Here is a 16636-nt window from a genome sequence, read left to right as displayed (position 1 = left end):
TACAAGTAGAATTTACGAGGTCCCCATGACCTGGTTTTGGGTATATTTATCAAAGTAATAAATAGTGATTCAATACACTGCTTGGTTAGAGCAGGAGAAAAGACTTTAGAGTGCTATGCATTGCAAGAGTAAAATTATGTTGTCAATATTACTGACTTTTCATTTTCCAAATAATAGGTTAAATATTTCTTTAGGGTTTTAAATTAGCTTGAAAAAATGTAGCATATAATCTCTTTGGCCAATGACATACACATTTCGATAGCTAACCATGACATGTTTTTTGGGTATATTTTTTGATCAAATTTTGCCAAAAATTGACCATGTAAGTCCTCGTTAGTATAGTGGTGAGTATCCCCACCTGTCACGCGGGAGACCGGGGTTCAATTCCCCGACGGGGAGTTTTGAACTTTTAATCTCTTTTATGTGTGCTGTTTCACGTTGTTTCATTGAGATAACAAAAAAAAATATCCAAATTGAATCCAGGGTTTATGTCAACTTGAAAAAAAGCTTGCATGTAAGCTTCATGGCCAGTGCTACAAGTACAGTTTGCGAGGACCCCATGGCCTGGCTTTAGGTATATTTATCAAAGTAATAAATAGTTATTCAATACACTGCTTGGTTAGAGCAGGAGAATAGACTTTAGAGTGCTATGCATTGCAAGAGTAAAATTATGTTGTCAAAATTACTGACTTTTCATTTGCCAAATAATAGGTTCAATATTTCTTTAGGGTTTTAAATTAGCTTGAAAAAATGTAGCATATAATCTCTTTGGCCAATGACATACACATTTCGATCGCTAACCATGACATGTTTTTTGGGTATATTTTTTGATCATATTTTGCCAAAAATTTACCAAGTAAGTCCTCGTTAGTATAGTGTGAAGTATCCCCGCCTGACCTGTAGAGGACCGGGTTTTGATTTCACGACGGGGAGTTTTGAACTTTCAATCGCTTTTTTTGCATGCTGTTTCACTTTGTTTCATTGAGATAACAAAAATGCCTTATCTAAATTGAATCCAGGGTTTATGTCAACTTGAAAAAATCTTGCATGTAAGCTTCATGGCCAGTGCTACAAGTAGAATTTACGAGGTCCCCATGACCTGGTTTTGGGTATATTTATCAAAGTAATAAATAGTGATTCAATACACTGCTTGGTTAGAGCAGGACAAAAGACTTTAGAGTGCTATGCATTGCAAGAGTAAAATTATGTTGTCAATATTACTGACTTTTCATTTTCCAAATAATAGGTTAAATATTTCTTTATTGTTTAAAATAAGCTTGAAAAAATGTAGCATATAATCTCTTTGGCCAATGACATACATATTTCGATAGATAACCATGACATGTTTTTTGGGTTTATTTTTTGATCAAATTTTGCCAAAAATTGACCAAGTAAGTCCTCGTTAGTATAGTGGTGAGTATCCCCACCTGTCACGCGGGAGACCGGGGTTCAATTCCCCGACGGGGAGTTTTGAACTTTTAATCTCTTTTCTGTGTGCTGTTTCACGTTGTTTCATTGAGATTACAAAAATGCCTTATCCAAATTGAATCCAGGGTTTATGTCAACTTGAAAAAAATCTTGCATGTAAGTTTCATGGCCAGTGCTACAAGTACAGTTTGTGAGGTCCCCATGACCTGGCTTTAGGTATATTTATCAAAGTAATAAATAGTTATTCAATACACTGCTTGGTTAGAGGAGGAGAATAGACTTTAGAGTGCTATGCATTGCAAGAGTAAAATTATGTTGTCAAAATTACTGACTTTTCATTTGCCAAATAATAGTTTAAATATTTCTTTAAGGTTTTAAATTAGCTTGAAAAAATGTAGCATATAATCTCTTTGGCCAATGACATACACATTTCGATAGCTAACCATGACATGTTTTTTGGGTATATTTTTTGATCATATTTTGCCAAAAATTGACCAAGTAAGTCCTCGTTAGTATAGTGTGAAGTATCCCCGCCTGACCTGCGGGAGACCGGGGTTTGATTTCTCGACTGGGAGTTTTGAACTTTCAATCTCTTTTTTTGCATGCTGTTTCACTTTGTTTCATTGAGATAACAAAAATGCCTTATCTAAATTAAATCCAGGGTTTATGTCAACTTGAAAAAATCTTGCATGTAAGCTTCATGGCCAGTGCTACAAGTACAATTTGTGAGGTCACCATGACCTGGTTTTGGGTATATTTATCAAAGTATTAAATAGTGATTCAATACACTGCTTGGTTAGAGCAGGAGAAAATACTTTAGAGTGCTATGCATTGCAAGAGTAAAATTATGTTTTCAATATTACTGACTTTTCATTTTCCAAATACTAGGTTAAATATTTCTTTAGGGTTTTAAATTAGCTTGAAAAAATGTAGCATATAATCTCTTTGGCCAATGACATACAAATTTCGATAGCTAACCATGACATGTTTTTTGGGTATATTTTTTGATATTATTTTGCCAAAAATTGACCAAGTAAGTCCTCGTTAGTATAGTGTGAAGTGTTTCCGCCTGTCATGTGGGAGGCTGGGGTTCAATTCCCCGACGGGGAGTTTTGAACTTTTAATCTATTTTTTTTGCATGCTGTTTCACTTTGTTTCATTGAGATAACAAAAATGCCTTATCTAAATTGAATCCAGGGATTATGTCAACTTGAAAAAAATCTTGCATGTAAGCTTCATGGCCAGTGCTACAAGTAGAATTTACGAGGTCCCCATGACCTGGTTTTGGGTATATTTATCAAAGTAATAAATAGTGATTCAATACACTGCTTGGTTAGAGCAGGAGAAAAGACTTTAGAGTGCTATGCATTGCAAGAGTAAAATTATGTTGTCAATATTACTGACTTTTCATTTTCCAAATAATAGGTTAAATATTTCTTTAGGGTTTTAAATTAGCTTGAAAAAATGTAGCATATAATCTCTTTGGCCAATGACATACACATTTCGATAGCTAACCATGACATGTTTTTTGGGTATATTTTTTGATCAAATTTTGCCAAAAATTGACCAAGTAAGTCCTCGTTAGTATAGTGGTGAGTATCCCCACCTCTCACGCGGGAGACCGGGGTTCAATTCCCCGACAGGGAGTTTTGAACTTTTAATCTCTTTTATGTGTGCTGTTTCACGTTGTTTCATTGAGATAACAAAAAAAAATATCCAAATTGAATCCAGGGTTTATGTCAACTTGAAAAAAAGCTTGCATGTACGCTTCATGGCCAGTGCTACAAGTACAGTTTGCGAGGACCCCATGGCCTGGCTTTAGGTATATTTATCAAAGTAATAAATAGTTATTCAATACACTGCTTGGTTAGAGCAGGAGAATAGACTTTAGAGTGCTATGCATTGCAAGAGTAAAATTATGTTGTCAAAATTACTGACTTTTCATTTGCCAAATAATAGGTTCAATATTTCTTTAGGGTTTTAAATTAGCTTGAAAAAATGTAGCATATAATCTCTTTGGCCAATGACATACACATTTCGATCGCTAACCATGACATGTTTTTTGGGTATATTTTTAGATCATATTTTGCCAAAAATTTACCAAGTAAGTCCTCGTTAGTATAGTGTGAAGTATCCCCGCCTGACCTGTAGAGGACCGGGTTTTGATTTCACGACGGGGAGTTTTGAACTTTCAATCGCTTTTTTTGCATGCTGTTTCACTTTGTTTCATTGAGATAACAAAAATGCCTTACCTAAATTGAATCCAGGGTTTATGTCAACTTGAAAAAATGTTGCATGTAAGCTTCATGGCCAGTGCTACAAGTAGAATTTACGAGGTCCCCATGACCTGGTTTTGGGTATATTTATCAAAGTAATAAATAGTGATTCAATACACTGCTTGGTTAGAGCAGGAGAAAAGACTTTAGAGTGCTATGCATTGCAAGAGTAAAATTATGTTGTCAATATTACTGACTTTTCATTTTCCAAATAATAGGTTAAATATTTCTTTATTGTTTAAAATAAGCTTGAAAAAATGTAGCATATAATCTCTTTGGCCAATGACATACATATTTCGATAGATAACCATGACATGTTTTTTGGGTTTATTTTTTGATCAAATTTTGCCAAAAATTGACCAAGTAAGTCCTCGTTAGTATAGTGGTGAGTATCCCCGCCTGTCACGCGGGAGACCGGGGTTCAATTCCCCGACGGGGAGTTTTGAACTTTTAATCTCTTTTCTGTGTGCTGTTTCACGTTGTTTCATTGAGATTACAAAAATGCCTTATCCAAATTGAATCCAGGGTTTATGTCAACTTGAAAAAAATCTTGCATGTAAGTTTCATGGCCAGTGCTACAAGTACAGTTTGTGAGGTCCCCATGACCTGGCTTTAGGTATATTTATCAAAGTAATAAATAGTTATTCAATACACTGCTTGGTTAGAGGAGGAGAATAGACTTTAGAGTGCTATGCATTGCAAGAGTAAAATTATGTTGTCAAAATTACTGACTTTTCATTTGCCAAATAATAGTTTAAATATTTCTTTAAGGTTTTAAATTAGCTTGAAAAAATGTAGCATATAATCTCTTTGGCCAATGACATACACATTTCGATAGCTAACCATGACATGTTTTTTGGGTATATTTTTTGATCATATTTTGCCAAAAATTGACCAAGTAAGTCCTCGTTAGTATAGTGTGAAGTATCCCCGCCTGACCTGCGGGAGACCGGGGTTTGATTTCTCGACTGGGAGTTTTGAACTTTCAATCTCTTTTTTTGCATGCTGTTTCACTTTGTTTCATTGAGATAACAAAAATGCCTTATCTAAATTAAATCCAGGGTTTATGTCAACTTGAAAAAATCTTGCATGTAAGCTTCATGGCCAGTGCTACAAGTACAATTTGTGAGGTCACCATGACCTGGTTTTGGGTATATTTATCAAAGTATTAAATAGTGATTCAATACACTGCTTGGTTAGAGCAGGAGAAAATACTTTAGAGTGCTATGCATTGCAAGAGTAAAATTATGTTTTCAATATTACTGACTTTTCATTTTCCAAATACTAGGTTAAATATTTCTTTAGGGTTTTAAATTAGCTTGAAAAAATGTAGCATATAATCTCTTTGGCCAATGACATACAAATTTCGATAGCTAACCATGACATGTTTTTTGGGTATATTTTTTGATATTATTTTGCCAAAAATTGACCAAGTAAGTCCTCGTTAGTATAGTGTGAAGTGTTTCCGCCTGTCATGTGGGAGGCTGGGGTTCAATTCCCCGACGGGGAGTTTTGAACTTTTAATCTATTTTTTTTGCATGCTGTTTCACTTTGTTTCATTGAGATAACAAAAATGCCTTATCTAAATTGAATCCAGGGATTATGTCAACTTGAAAAAAATCTTGCATGTAAGCTTCATGGCCAGTGCTACAAGTAGAATTTACGAGGTCCCCATGACCTGGTTTTGGGTATATTTATCAAAGTAATAAATAGTGATTCAATACACTGCTTGGTTAGAGCAGGAGAAAAGACTTTAGAGTGCTATGCATTGCAAGAGTAAAATTATGTTGTCAATATTACTGACTTTTCATTTTCCAAATAATAGGTTAAATATTTCTTTAGGGTTTTAAATTAGCTTGAAAAAATGTAGCATATAATCTCTTTGGCCAATGACATACACATTTCGATAGCTAACCATGACATGTTTTTTGGGTATATTTTTTGATCAAATTTTGCCAAAAATTGACCAAGTAAGTCCTCGTTAGTATAGTGGTGAGTATCCCCACCTGTCACGCGGGAGACCGGGGTTCAATTCCCCGACGGGGAGTTTTGAACTTTTAATCTCTTTTATGTGTGCTGTTTCACGTTGTTTCATTGAGATAACAAAAAAAAATATCCAAATTGAATCCAGGGTTTATGTCAACTTGAAAAAAAGCTTGCATGTACGCTTCATGGCCAGTGCTACAAGTACAGTTTGCGAGGACCCCATGGCCTGGCTTTAGGTATATTTATCAAAGTAATAAATAGTTATTCAATACACTGCTTGGTTAGAGCAGGAGAATAGACTTTAGAGTGCTATGCATTGCAAGAGTAAAATTATGTTGTCAAAATTACTGACTTTTCATTTGCCAAATAATAGGTTCAATATTTCTTTAGGGTTTTAAATTAGCTTGAAAAAATGTAGCATATAATCTCTTTGGCCAATGACATACACATTTCGATCGCTAACCATGACATGTTTTTTGGGTATATTTTTTGATCATATTTTGCCAAAAATTTACCAAGTAAGTCCTCGTTAGTATAGTGTGAAGTATCCCCGCCTGACCTGTAGAGGACCGGGGTTTGATTTCACGACGGGGAGTTTTGAACTTTCAATTGCTTTTTTTGCATGCTGTTTCACTTTGTTTCATTGAGATAACAAAAATGCCTTATCTAAATTAAATCCAGGGTTTATGTCAACTTGAAAAAATCTTGCATGTAAGCTTCATGGCCAGTGCTACAAGTACAATTTGTGAGGTCACCATGACCTGGTTTTGGGTATATTTATCAAAGTATTAAATAGTGATTCAATACACTGCTTGGTTAGAGCAGGAGAAAATACTTTAGAGTGCTATGCATTGCAAGAGTAAAATTATGTTTTCAATATTACTGACTGTTCATTTTCCAAATACTAGGTTAAATATTTCTTTAGGGTTTTAAATTAGCTTGAAAAAATGTAGCATATAATCTCTTTGGCCAATGACATACAAATTTCGATAGCTAACCATGAAATGTTTTTTGGGTATATTTTTTGATATTATTTTGCCAAAAATTGACCAAGTAAGTCCTCGTTAGTATATTGTGAAGTGTTTCCGCCTGTCATGTGGGAGGCTGGGGTTCAATTCCCCGACGGGGAGTTTTGAACTTTTAATCTATTTTTTTTGCATGCTGTTTCACTTTGTTTCATTGAGATAACAAAAATGCCTTATCTAAATTGAATCCAGGGATTATGTCAACTTGAAAAAAATCTTGCATGTAAGCTTCATGGCCAGTGCTACAAGTAGAATTTACGAGGTCCCCATTACCTGGTTTTGGGTATATTTATCGAAGTAATAAATAGTGATTCAATACACTGCTTGGTTAGAGCAGGAGAAAAGACTTTAGAGTGCTATGCATTGCAAGAGTAAAATTATGTTGTCAATATTACTGACTTTTCATTTTCCAAATAATAGGTTAAATATTTCTTTAGGGTTTTAAATTAGCTTGAAAAAATGTAGCATATAATCTCTTTGGCCAATGACATACACATTTCGATAGCTAACCATGACATGTTTTTTGGGTATATTTTTTTATCAAATTTTGCCAAAAATTGACCAAGTAAGTCCTCGTTAGTATAGTGGTGAGTATCCCCACCTGTCACGCGGGAGACCGGGGTTCAATTCCCCGACGGGGAGTTTTGAACTTTTAATCTCTTTTATGTGTGCTGTTTCACGTTGTTTCATTGAGATAACAAAAAAAAATATCCAAATTGAATCCAGGGTTTATGTCAACTTGAAAAAAAGCTTGCATGTAAGCTTCATGGCCAGTGCTACAAGTACAGTTTGCGAGGACCCCATGGCCTGGCTTTAGGTATATTTATCAAAGTAATAAATAGTTATTCAATACACTGCTTGGTTAGAGCAGGAGAATAGACTTTAGAGTGCTATGCATTGCAAGAGTAAAATTATGTTGTCAAAATTACTGACTTTTCATTTGCCAAATAATAGGTTCAATATTTCTTTAGGGTTTTAAATTAGCTTGAAAAAATGTAGCATATAATCTCTTTGGCCAATGACATACACATTTCGATCGCTAACCATGACATGTTTTTTGGGTATATTTTTTGATCATATTTTGCCAAAAATTGACCAAGTAAGTCCTCGTTAGTATAGTGTGAAGTATCCCCGCCTGACCTGCGGGAGACCGGGGTTTGATTTCTCGACTGGGAGTTTTGAACTTTCAATCTCTTTTTTTGCATGCTGTTTCACTTTGTTTCATTGAGATAACAAAAATGCCTTATCTAAATTAAATCCAGGGTTTATGTCAACTTGAAAAAATCTTGCATGTAAGCTTCATGGCCAGTGCTACAAGTACAATTTGTGAGGTCACCATGACCTGGTTTTGGGTATATTTATCAAAGTATTAAATAGTGATTCAATACACTGCTTGGTTAGAGCAGGAGAAAATACTTTAGAGTGCTATGCATTGCAAGAGTAAAATTATGTTTTCAATATTACTGACTTTTCATTTTCCAAATACTAGGTTAAATATTTCTTTAGGGTTTTAAATTAGCTTGAAAAAATGTAGCATATAATCTCTTTGGCCAATGACATACAAATTTCGATAGCTAACCATGACATGTTTTTTGGGTATATTTTTTGATATTATTTTGCCAAAAATTGACCAAGTAAGTCCTCGTTAGTATATTGTGAAGTGTTTCCGCCTGTCATGTGGGAGGCTGGGGTTCAATTCCCCGACGGGGAGTTTTGAACTTTTAATCTATTTTTTTTGCATGCTGTTTCACTTTGTTTCATTGAGATAACAAAAATGCCTTATCTAAATTGAATCCAGGGATTATGTCAACTTGAAAAAAATCTTGCATGTAAGCTTCATGGCCAGTGCTACAAGTAGAATTTACGAGGTCCCCATGACCTGGTTTTGGGTATATTTATCAAAGTAATAAATAGTGATTCAATACACTGCTTGGTTAGAGCAGGAGAAAAGACTTTAGAGTGCTATGCATTGCAAGAGTAAAATTATGTTGTCAATATTACTGACTTTTCATTTTCCAAATAATAGGTTAAATATTTCTTTAGGGTTTTAAATTAGCTTGAAAAAATGTAGCATATAATCTCTTTGGCCAATGACATACACATTTCGATAGCTAACCATGACATGTTTTTTGGGTATATTTTTTGATCAAATTTTGCCAAAAATTGACCATGTAAGTCCTCGTTAGTATAGTGGTGAGTATCCCCACCTGTCACGCGGGAGACCGGGGTTCAATTCCCCGACGGGGAGTTTTGAACTTTTAATCTCTTTTATGTGTGCTGTTTCACGTTGTTTCATTGAGATAACAAAAAAAAATATCCAAATTGAATCCAGGGTTTATGTCAACTTGAAAAAAAGCTTGCATGTAAGCTTCATGGCCAGTGCTACAAGTACAGTTTGCGAGGACCCCATGGCCTGGCTTTAGGTATATTTATCAAAGTAATAAATAGTTATTCAATACACTGCTTGGTTAGAGCAGGAGAATAGACTTTAGAGTGCTATGCATTGCAAGAGTAAAATTATGTTGTCAAAATTACTGACTTTTCATTTGCCAAATAATAGGTTCAATATTTCTTTAGGGTTTTAAATTAGCTTGAAAAAATGTAGCATATAATCTCTTTGGCCAATGACATACACATTTCGATCGCTAACCATGACATGTTTTTTGGGTATATTTTTTGATCATATTTTGCCAAAAATTTACCAAGTAAGTCCTCGTTAGTATAGTGTGAAGTATCCCCGCCTGACCTGTAGAGGACCGGGTTTTGATTTCACGACGGGGAGTTTTGAACTTTCAATCGCTTTTTTTGCATGCTGTTTCACTTTGTTTCATTGAGATAACAAAAATGCCTTATCTAAATTGAATCCAGGGTTTATGTCAACTTGAAAAAATCTTGCATGTAAGCTTCATGGCCAGTGCTACAAGTAGAATTTACGAGGTCCCCATGACCTGGTTTTGGGTATATTTATCAAAGTAATAAATAGTGATTCAATACACTGCTTGGTTAGAGCAGGAGAAAAGACTTTAGAGTGCTATGCATTGCAAGAGTAAAATTATGTTGTCAATATTACTGACTTTTCATTTTCCAAATAATAGGTTAAATATTTCTTTATTGTTTAAAATAAGCTTGAAAAAATGTAGCATATAATCTCTTTGGCCAATGACATACATATTTCGATAGATAACCATGACATGTTTTTTGGGTTTATTTTTTGATCAAATTTTGCCAAAAATTGACCAAGTAAGTCCTCGTTAGTATAGTGGTGAGTATCCCCACCTGTCACGCGGGAGACCGGGGTTCAATTCCCCGACGGGGAGTTTTGAACTTTTAATCTCTTTTCTGTGTGCTGTTTCACGTTGTTTCATTGAGATTACAAAAATGCCTTATCCAAATTGAATCCAGGGTTTATGTCAACTTGAAAAAAAGCTTGCATGTAAGTTTCATGGCCAGTGCTACAAGTACAGTTTGTGAGGTCCCCATGACCTGGCTTTAGGTATATTTATCAAAGTAATAAATAGTTATTCAATACACTGCTTGGTTAGAGGAGGAGAATAGACTTTAGAGTGCTATGCATTGCAAGAGTAAAATTATGTTGTCAAAATTACTGACTTTTCATTTGCCAAATAATAGTTTAAATATTTCTTTAAGGTTTTAAATTAGCTTGAAAAAATGTAGCATATAATCTCTTTGGCCAATGACATACACATTTCGATAGCTAACCATGACATGTTTTTTGGGTATATTTTTTGATCATATTTTGCCAAAAATTGACCAAGTAAGTCCTCGTTAGTATAGTGTGAAGTATCCCCGCCTGACCTGCGGGAGACCGGGGTTTGATTTCTCGACTGGGAGTTTTGAACTTTCAATCTCTTTTTTTGCATGCTGTTTCACTTTGTTTCATTGAGATAACAAAAATGCCTTATCTAAATTAAATCCAGGGTTTATGTCAACTTGAAAAAATCTTGCATGTAAGCTTCATGGCCAGTGCTACAAGTACAATTTGTGAGGTCACCATGACCTGGTTTTGGGTATATTTATCAAAGTATTAAATAGTGATTCAATACACTGCTTGGTTAGAGCAGGAGAAAATACTTTAGAGTGCTATGCATTGCAAGAGTAAAATTATGTTTTCAATATTACTGACTTTTCATTTTCCAAATACTAGGTTAAATATTTCTTTAGGGTTTTAAATTAGCTTGAAAAAATGTAGCATATAATCTCTTTGGCCAATGACATACAAATTTCGATAGCTAACCATGACATGTTTTTTGGGTATATTTTTTGATATTATTTTGCCAAAAATTGACCAAGTAAGTCCTCGTTAGTATAGTGTGAAGTGTTTCCGCCTGTCATGTGGGAGGCTGGGGTTCAATTCCCCGACGGGGAGTTTTGAACTTTTAATCTATTTTTTTTGCATGCTGTTTCACTTTGTTTCATTGAGATAACAAAAATGCCTTATCTAAATTGAATCCAGGGATTATGTCAACTTGAAAAAAATCTTGCATGTAAGCTTCATGGCCAGTGCTACAAATAGAATTTACGAGGTCCCCATGACCTGGTTTTGGGTATATTTATCAAAGTAATAAATAGTGATTCAATACACTGCTTGGTTAGAGCAGGAGAAAAGACTTTAGAGTGCTATGCATTGCAAGAGTAAAATTATGTTGTCAATATTACTGACTTTTCATTTTCCAAATAATAGGTTAAATATTTCTTTAGGGTTTTAAATTAGCTTGAAAAAATGTAGCATATAATCTCTTTGGCCAATGACATACACATTTCGATAGCTAACCATGACATGTTTTTTGGGTATATTTTTTGATCAAATTTTGCCAAAAATTGACCAAGTAAGTCCTCGTTAGTATAGTGGTGAGTATCCCCACCTGTCACGCGGGAGACCGGGGTTCAATTCCCCGACGGGGAGTTTTGAACTTTTAATCTCTTTTATGTGTGCTGTTTCACGTTGTTTCATTGAGATAACAAAAAAAAATATCCAAATTGAATCCAGGGTTTATGTCAACTTGAAAAAAAGCTTGCATGTACGCTTCATGGCCAGTGCTACAAGTACAGTTTGCGAGGACCCCATGGCCTGGCTTTAGGTATATTTATCAAAGTAATAAATAGTTATTCAATACACTGCTTGGTTAGAGCAGGAGAATAGACTTTAGAGTGCTATGCATTGCAAGAGTAAAATTATGTTGTCAAAATTACTGACTTTTCATTTGCCAAATAATAGGTTCAATATTTCTTTAGGGTTTTAAATTAGCTTGAAAAAATGTAGCATATAATCTCTTTGGCCAATGACATACACATTTCGATCGCTAACCATGACATGTTTTTTGGGTATATTTTTAGATCATATTTTGCCAAAAATTTACCAAGTAAGTCCTCGTTAGTATAGTGTGAAGTATCCCCGCCTGACCTGTAGAGGACCGGGTTTTGATTTCACGACGGGGAGTTTTGAACTTTCAATCGCTTTTTTTGCATGCTGTTTCACTTTGTTTCATTGAGATAACAAAAATGCCTTACCTAAATTGAATCCAGGGTTTATGTCAACTTGAAAAAATGTTGCATGTAAGCTTCATGGCCAGTGCTACAAGTAGAATTTACGAGGTCCCCATGACCTGGTTTTGGGTATATTTATCAAAGTAATAAATAGTGATTCAATACACTGCTTGGTTAGAGCAGGAGAAAAGACTTTAGAGTGCTATGCATTGCAAGAGTAAAATTATGTTGTCAATATTACTGACTTTTCATTTTCCAAATAATAGGTTAAATATTTCTTTATTGTTTAAAATAAGCTTGAAAAAATGTAGCATATAATCTCTTTGGCCAATGACATACATATTTCGATAGATAACCATGACATGTTTTTTGGGTTTATTTTTTGTTCAAATTTTGCCAAAAATTGACCAAGTAAGTCCTCGTTAGTATAGTGGTGAGTATCCCCGCCTGTCACGCGGGAGACCGGGGTTCAATTCCCCAACGGGGAGTTTTGAACTTTTAATCTCTTTTCTGTGTGCTGTTTCACGTTGTTTCATTGAGATTACAAAAATGCCTTATCCAAATTGAATCCAGGGTTTATGTCAACTTGAAAAAAATCTTGCATGTAAGTTTCATGGCCAGTGCTACAAGTACAGTTTGTTAGGTCCCCATGACCTGGCTTTAGGTATATTTATCAAAGTAATAAATAGTTATTCAATACACTGCTTGGTTAGAGGAGGAGAATAGACTTTAGAGTGCTATGCATTGCAAGAGTAAAATTATGTTGTCAAAATTACTGACTTTTCATTTGCCAAATAATAGTTTAAATATTTCTTTAAGGTTTTAAATTAGCTTGAAAAAATGTAGCATATAATCTCTTTGGCCAATGACATACACATTTCGATAGCTAACCATGACATGTTTTTTGGGTATATTTTTTGATCATATTTTGCCAAAAATTGACCAAGTAAGTCCTCGTTAGTATAGTGTGAAGTATCCCCGCCTGACCTGCGGGAGACCGGGGTTTGATTTCTCGACTGGGAGTTTTGAACTTTCAATCTCTTTTTTTGCATGCTGTTTCACTTTGTTTCATTGAGATAACAAAAATGCCTTATCTAAATTAAATCCAGGGTTTATGTCAACTTGAAAAAATCTTGCATGTAAGCTTCATGGCCAGTGCTACAAGTACAATTTGTGAGGTCACCATGACCTGGTTTTGGGTATATTTATCAAAGTATTAAATAGTGATTCAATACACTGCTTGGTTAGAGCAGGAGAAAATACTTTAGAGTGCTATGCATTGCAAGAGTAAAATTATGTTTTCAATATTACTGACTTTTCATTTTCCAAATACTAGGTTAAATATTTCTTTAGGGTTTTAAATTAGCTTGAAAAAATGTAGCATATAATCTCTTTGGCCAATGACATACAAATTTCGATAGCTAACCATGACATGTTTTTTGGGTATATTTTTTGATATTATTTTGCCAAAAATTGACCAAGTAAGTCCTCGTTAGTATAGTGTGAAGTGTTTCCGCCTGTCATGTGGGAGGCTGGGGTTCAATTCCCCGACGGGGAGTTTTGAACTTTTAATCTATTTTTTTTGCATGCTGTTTCACTTTGTTTCATTGAGATAACAAAAATGCCTTATCTAAATTGAATCCAGGGATTATGTCAACTTGAAAAAAATCTTGCATGTAAGCTTCATGGCCAGTGCTACAAGTAGAATTTACGAGGTCCCCATGACCTGGTTTTGGGTATATTTATCAAAGTAATAAATAGTGATTCAATACACTGCTTGGTTAGAGCAGGAGAAAAGACTTTAGAGTGCTATGCATTGCAAGAGTAAAATTATGTTGTCAATATTACTGACTTTTCATTTTCCAAATAATAGGTTAAATATTTCTTTAGGGTTTTAAATTAGCTTGAAAAAATGTAGCATATAATCTCTTTGGCCAATGACATACACATTTCGATAGCTAACCATGACATGTTTTTTGGGTATATTTTTTGATCAAATTTTGCCAAAAATTGGCCAAGTAAGTCCTCGTTAGTATAGTGGTGAGTATCCCCACCTGTCACGCGGGAGACCGGGGTTCAATTCCCCGACGGGGAGTTTTGAACTTTTAATCTCTTTCATGTGTGCTGTTTCACGTTGTTTCATTGAGATAACAAAAAAAAATATCCAAATTGAATCCAGGGTTTATGTCAACTTGAAAAAAAGCTTGCATGTACGCTTCATGGCCAGTGCTACAAGTACAGTTTGCGAGGACCCCATGGCCTGGCTTTAGGTATATTTATCAAAGTAATAAATAGTTATTCAATACACTGCTTGGTTAGAGCAGGAGAATAGACTTTAGAGTGCTATGCATTGCAAGAGTAAAATTATGTTGTCAAAATTACTGACTTTTCATTTGCCAAATAATAGGTTCAATATTTCTTTAGGGTTTTAAATTAGCTTGAAAAAATGTAGCATATAATCTCTTTGGCCAATGACATACACATTTCGATCGCTAACCATGACATGTTTTTTGGGTATATTTTTTGATCATATTTTGCCAAAAATTTACCAAGTAAGTCCTCGTTAGTATAGTGTGAAGTATCCCCGCCTGACCTGTAGAGGACCGGGTTTTGATTTCACGACGGGGAGTTTTGAACTTTCAATTGCTTTTTTTGCATGCTGTTTCACTTTGTTTCATTGAGATAACAAAAATGCCTTATCTAAATTGAATCCAGGGTTTATGTCAACTTGAAAAAATCTTGCATGTAAGCTTCATGGCCAGTGCTACAAGTAGAATTTACGAGGTCCCCATGACCTGGTTTTGGGTATATTTATCAAAGTAATAAATAGTGATTCAATACACTGCTTGGTTAGAGCAGGAGAAAAGACTTTAGAGTGCTATGCATTGCAAGAGTAAAATTATGTTGTCAATATTACTGACTTTTCATTTTCCAAATAATAGGTTAAATATTTCTTTATTGTTTAAAATAAGCTTGAAAAAATGTAGCATATAATCTCTTTGGCCAATGACATACATATTTCGATAGATAACCATGACATGTTTTTTGGGTTTATTTTTTGATCAAATTTTGCCAAAAATTGACCAAGTAAGTCCTCGTTAGTATAGTGGTGAGTATCCCCGCCTGTCACGCGGGAGACCGGGGTTCAATTCCCCGACGGGGAGTTTTGAACTTTTAATCTCTTTTCTGTGTGCTGTTTCACGTTGTTTCATTGAGATTACAAAAATGCCTTATCCAAATTGAATCCAGGGTTTATGTCAACTTGAAAAAAATCTTGCATGTAAGTTTCATGGCCAGTGCTACAAGTACAGTTTGTGAGGTCCCCATGACCTGGCTTTAGGTATATTTATCAAAGTAATAAATAGTTATTCAATACACTGCTTGGTTAGAGGAGGAGAATAGACTTTAGAGTGCTATGCATTGCAAGAGTAAAATTATGTTGTCAAAATTACTGACTTTTCATTTGCCAAATAATAGTTTAAATATTTCTTTAAGGTTTTAAATTAGCTTGAAAAAATGTAGCATATAATCTCTTTGGCCAATGACATACACATTTCGATAGCTAACCATGACATGTTTTTTGGGTATATTTTTTGATCATATTTTGCCAAAAATTGACCAAGTAAGTCCTCGTTAGTATAGTGTGAAGTATCCCCGCCTGACCTGCGGGAGACCGGGGTTTGATTTCTCGACTGGGAGTTTTGAACTTTCAATCTCTTTTTTTGCATGCTGTTTCACTTTGTTTCATTGAGATAACAAAAATGCCTTATCTAAATTAAATCCAGGGTTTATGTCAACTTGAAAAAATCTTGCATGTAAGCTTCATGGCCAGTGCTACAAGTACAATTTGTGAGGTCACCATGACCTGGTTTTGGGTATATTTATCAAAGTATTAAATAGTGATTCAATACACTGCTTGGTTAGAGCAGGAGAAAATACTTTAGAGTGCTATGCATTGCAAGAGTAAAATTATGTTTTCAATATTACTGACTTTTCATTTTCCAAATACTAGGTTAAATATTTCTTTAGGGTTTTAAATTAGCTTGAAAAAATGTAGCATATAATCTCTTTGGCCAATGACATACAAATTTCGATAGCTAACCATGACATGTTTTTTGGGTATATTTTTTGATATTATTTTGCCAAAAATTGACCAAGTAAGTCCTCGTTAGTATAGTGTGAAGTGTTTCCGCCTGTCATGTGGGAGGCTGGGGTTCAATTCCCCGACGGGGAGTTTTGAACTTTTAATCTATTTTTTTTGCATGCTGTTTCACTTTGTTTCATTGAGATAACAAAAATGCCTTATCTAAATTGAATCCAGGGATTATGTCAACTTGAAAAAAATCTTGCATGTAAGCTTCATGGCCAGTGCTACAAGTAGAATTTACGAGGTCCCCATGACCTGGTTTTGGGTAT

General features: G+C 34.7%; 11 non-coding genes across 11 annotated transcripts; all 11 read left to right on the top strand.

Moving 5' to 3' along the window:
- The first annotated feature begins 327 nt into the window (after positions 1 to 327).
- Positions 328 to 399, top strand: TRNAD-GUC (transfer RNA aspartic acid (anticodon GUC)). The gene has a single exon. It is a non-coding gene; the product is annotated as a tRNA-Asp (tRNA).
- A 997-nt stretch (positions 400 to 1396) lies between these two features.
- Positions 1397 to 1468, top strand: TRNAD-GUC (transfer RNA aspartic acid (anticodon GUC)). Its single transcript has one exon. It is a non-coding gene; the product is annotated as a tRNA-Asp (tRNA).
- A 2604-nt stretch (positions 1469 to 4072) lies between these two features.
- TRNAD-GUC (transfer RNA aspartic acid (anticodon GUC)) lies at positions 4073 to 4144 on the top strand. Its single transcript has one exon. It is a non-coding gene; the product is annotated as a tRNA-Asp (tRNA).
- Positions 4145 to 5679: 1535 nt separating this feature from the next.
- TRNAD-GUC (transfer RNA aspartic acid (anticodon GUC)) lies at positions 5680 to 5751 on the top strand. The gene has a single exon. It is a non-coding gene; the product is annotated as a tRNA-Asp (tRNA).
- A 1534-nt stretch (positions 5752 to 7285) lies between these two features.
- Positions 7286 to 7357, top strand: TRNAD-GUC (transfer RNA aspartic acid (anticodon GUC)). Its single transcript has one exon. It is a non-coding gene; the product is annotated as a tRNA-Asp (tRNA).
- Positions 7358 to 8891: 1534 nt separating this feature from the next.
- On the top strand, positions 8892 to 8963 carry TRNAD-GUC (transfer RNA aspartic acid (anticodon GUC)). Its single transcript has one exon. It is a non-coding gene; the product is annotated as a tRNA-Asp (tRNA).
- A 997-nt stretch (positions 8964 to 9960) lies between these two features.
- TRNAD-GUC (transfer RNA aspartic acid (anticodon GUC)) lies at positions 9961 to 10032 on the top strand. Its single transcript has one exon. It is a non-coding gene; the product is annotated as a tRNA-Asp (tRNA).
- Positions 10033 to 11567: 1535 nt separating this feature from the next.
- On the top strand, positions 11568 to 11639 carry TRNAD-GUC (transfer RNA aspartic acid (anticodon GUC)). Its single transcript has one exon. It is a non-coding gene; the product is annotated as a tRNA-Asp (tRNA).
- A 997-nt stretch (positions 11640 to 12636) lies between these two features.
- On the top strand, positions 12637 to 12708 carry TRNAD-GUC (transfer RNA aspartic acid (anticodon GUC)). The gene has a single exon. It is a non-coding gene; the product is annotated as a tRNA-Asp (tRNA).
- Positions 12709 to 14243: 1535 nt separating this feature from the next.
- TRNAD-GUC (transfer RNA aspartic acid (anticodon GUC)) lies at positions 14244 to 14315 on the top strand. Its single transcript has one exon. It is a non-coding gene; the product is annotated as a tRNA-Asp (tRNA).
- Positions 14316 to 15312: 997 nt separating this feature from the next.
- On the top strand, positions 15313 to 15384 carry TRNAD-GUC (transfer RNA aspartic acid (anticodon GUC)). Its single transcript has one exon. It is a non-coding gene; the product is annotated as a tRNA-Asp (tRNA).
- Positions 15385 to 16636: the final 1252 nt, after the last annotated feature.

This window comes from Taudactylus pleione, unplaced genomic scaffold (assembly GCF_031769625.1).
Source record: "Taudactylus pleione unplaced genomic scaffold, aTauple2 ptg000117l, whole genome shotgun sequence".
Classification (NCBI taxonomy): Eukaryota; Metazoa; Chordata; class Amphibia; order Anura; family Myobatrachidae; genus Taudactylus; species Taudactylus pleione.
Note: the sequence above shows the minus strand (reverse complement) of the source record. Positions and strands in the feature narration are given on the sequence as shown.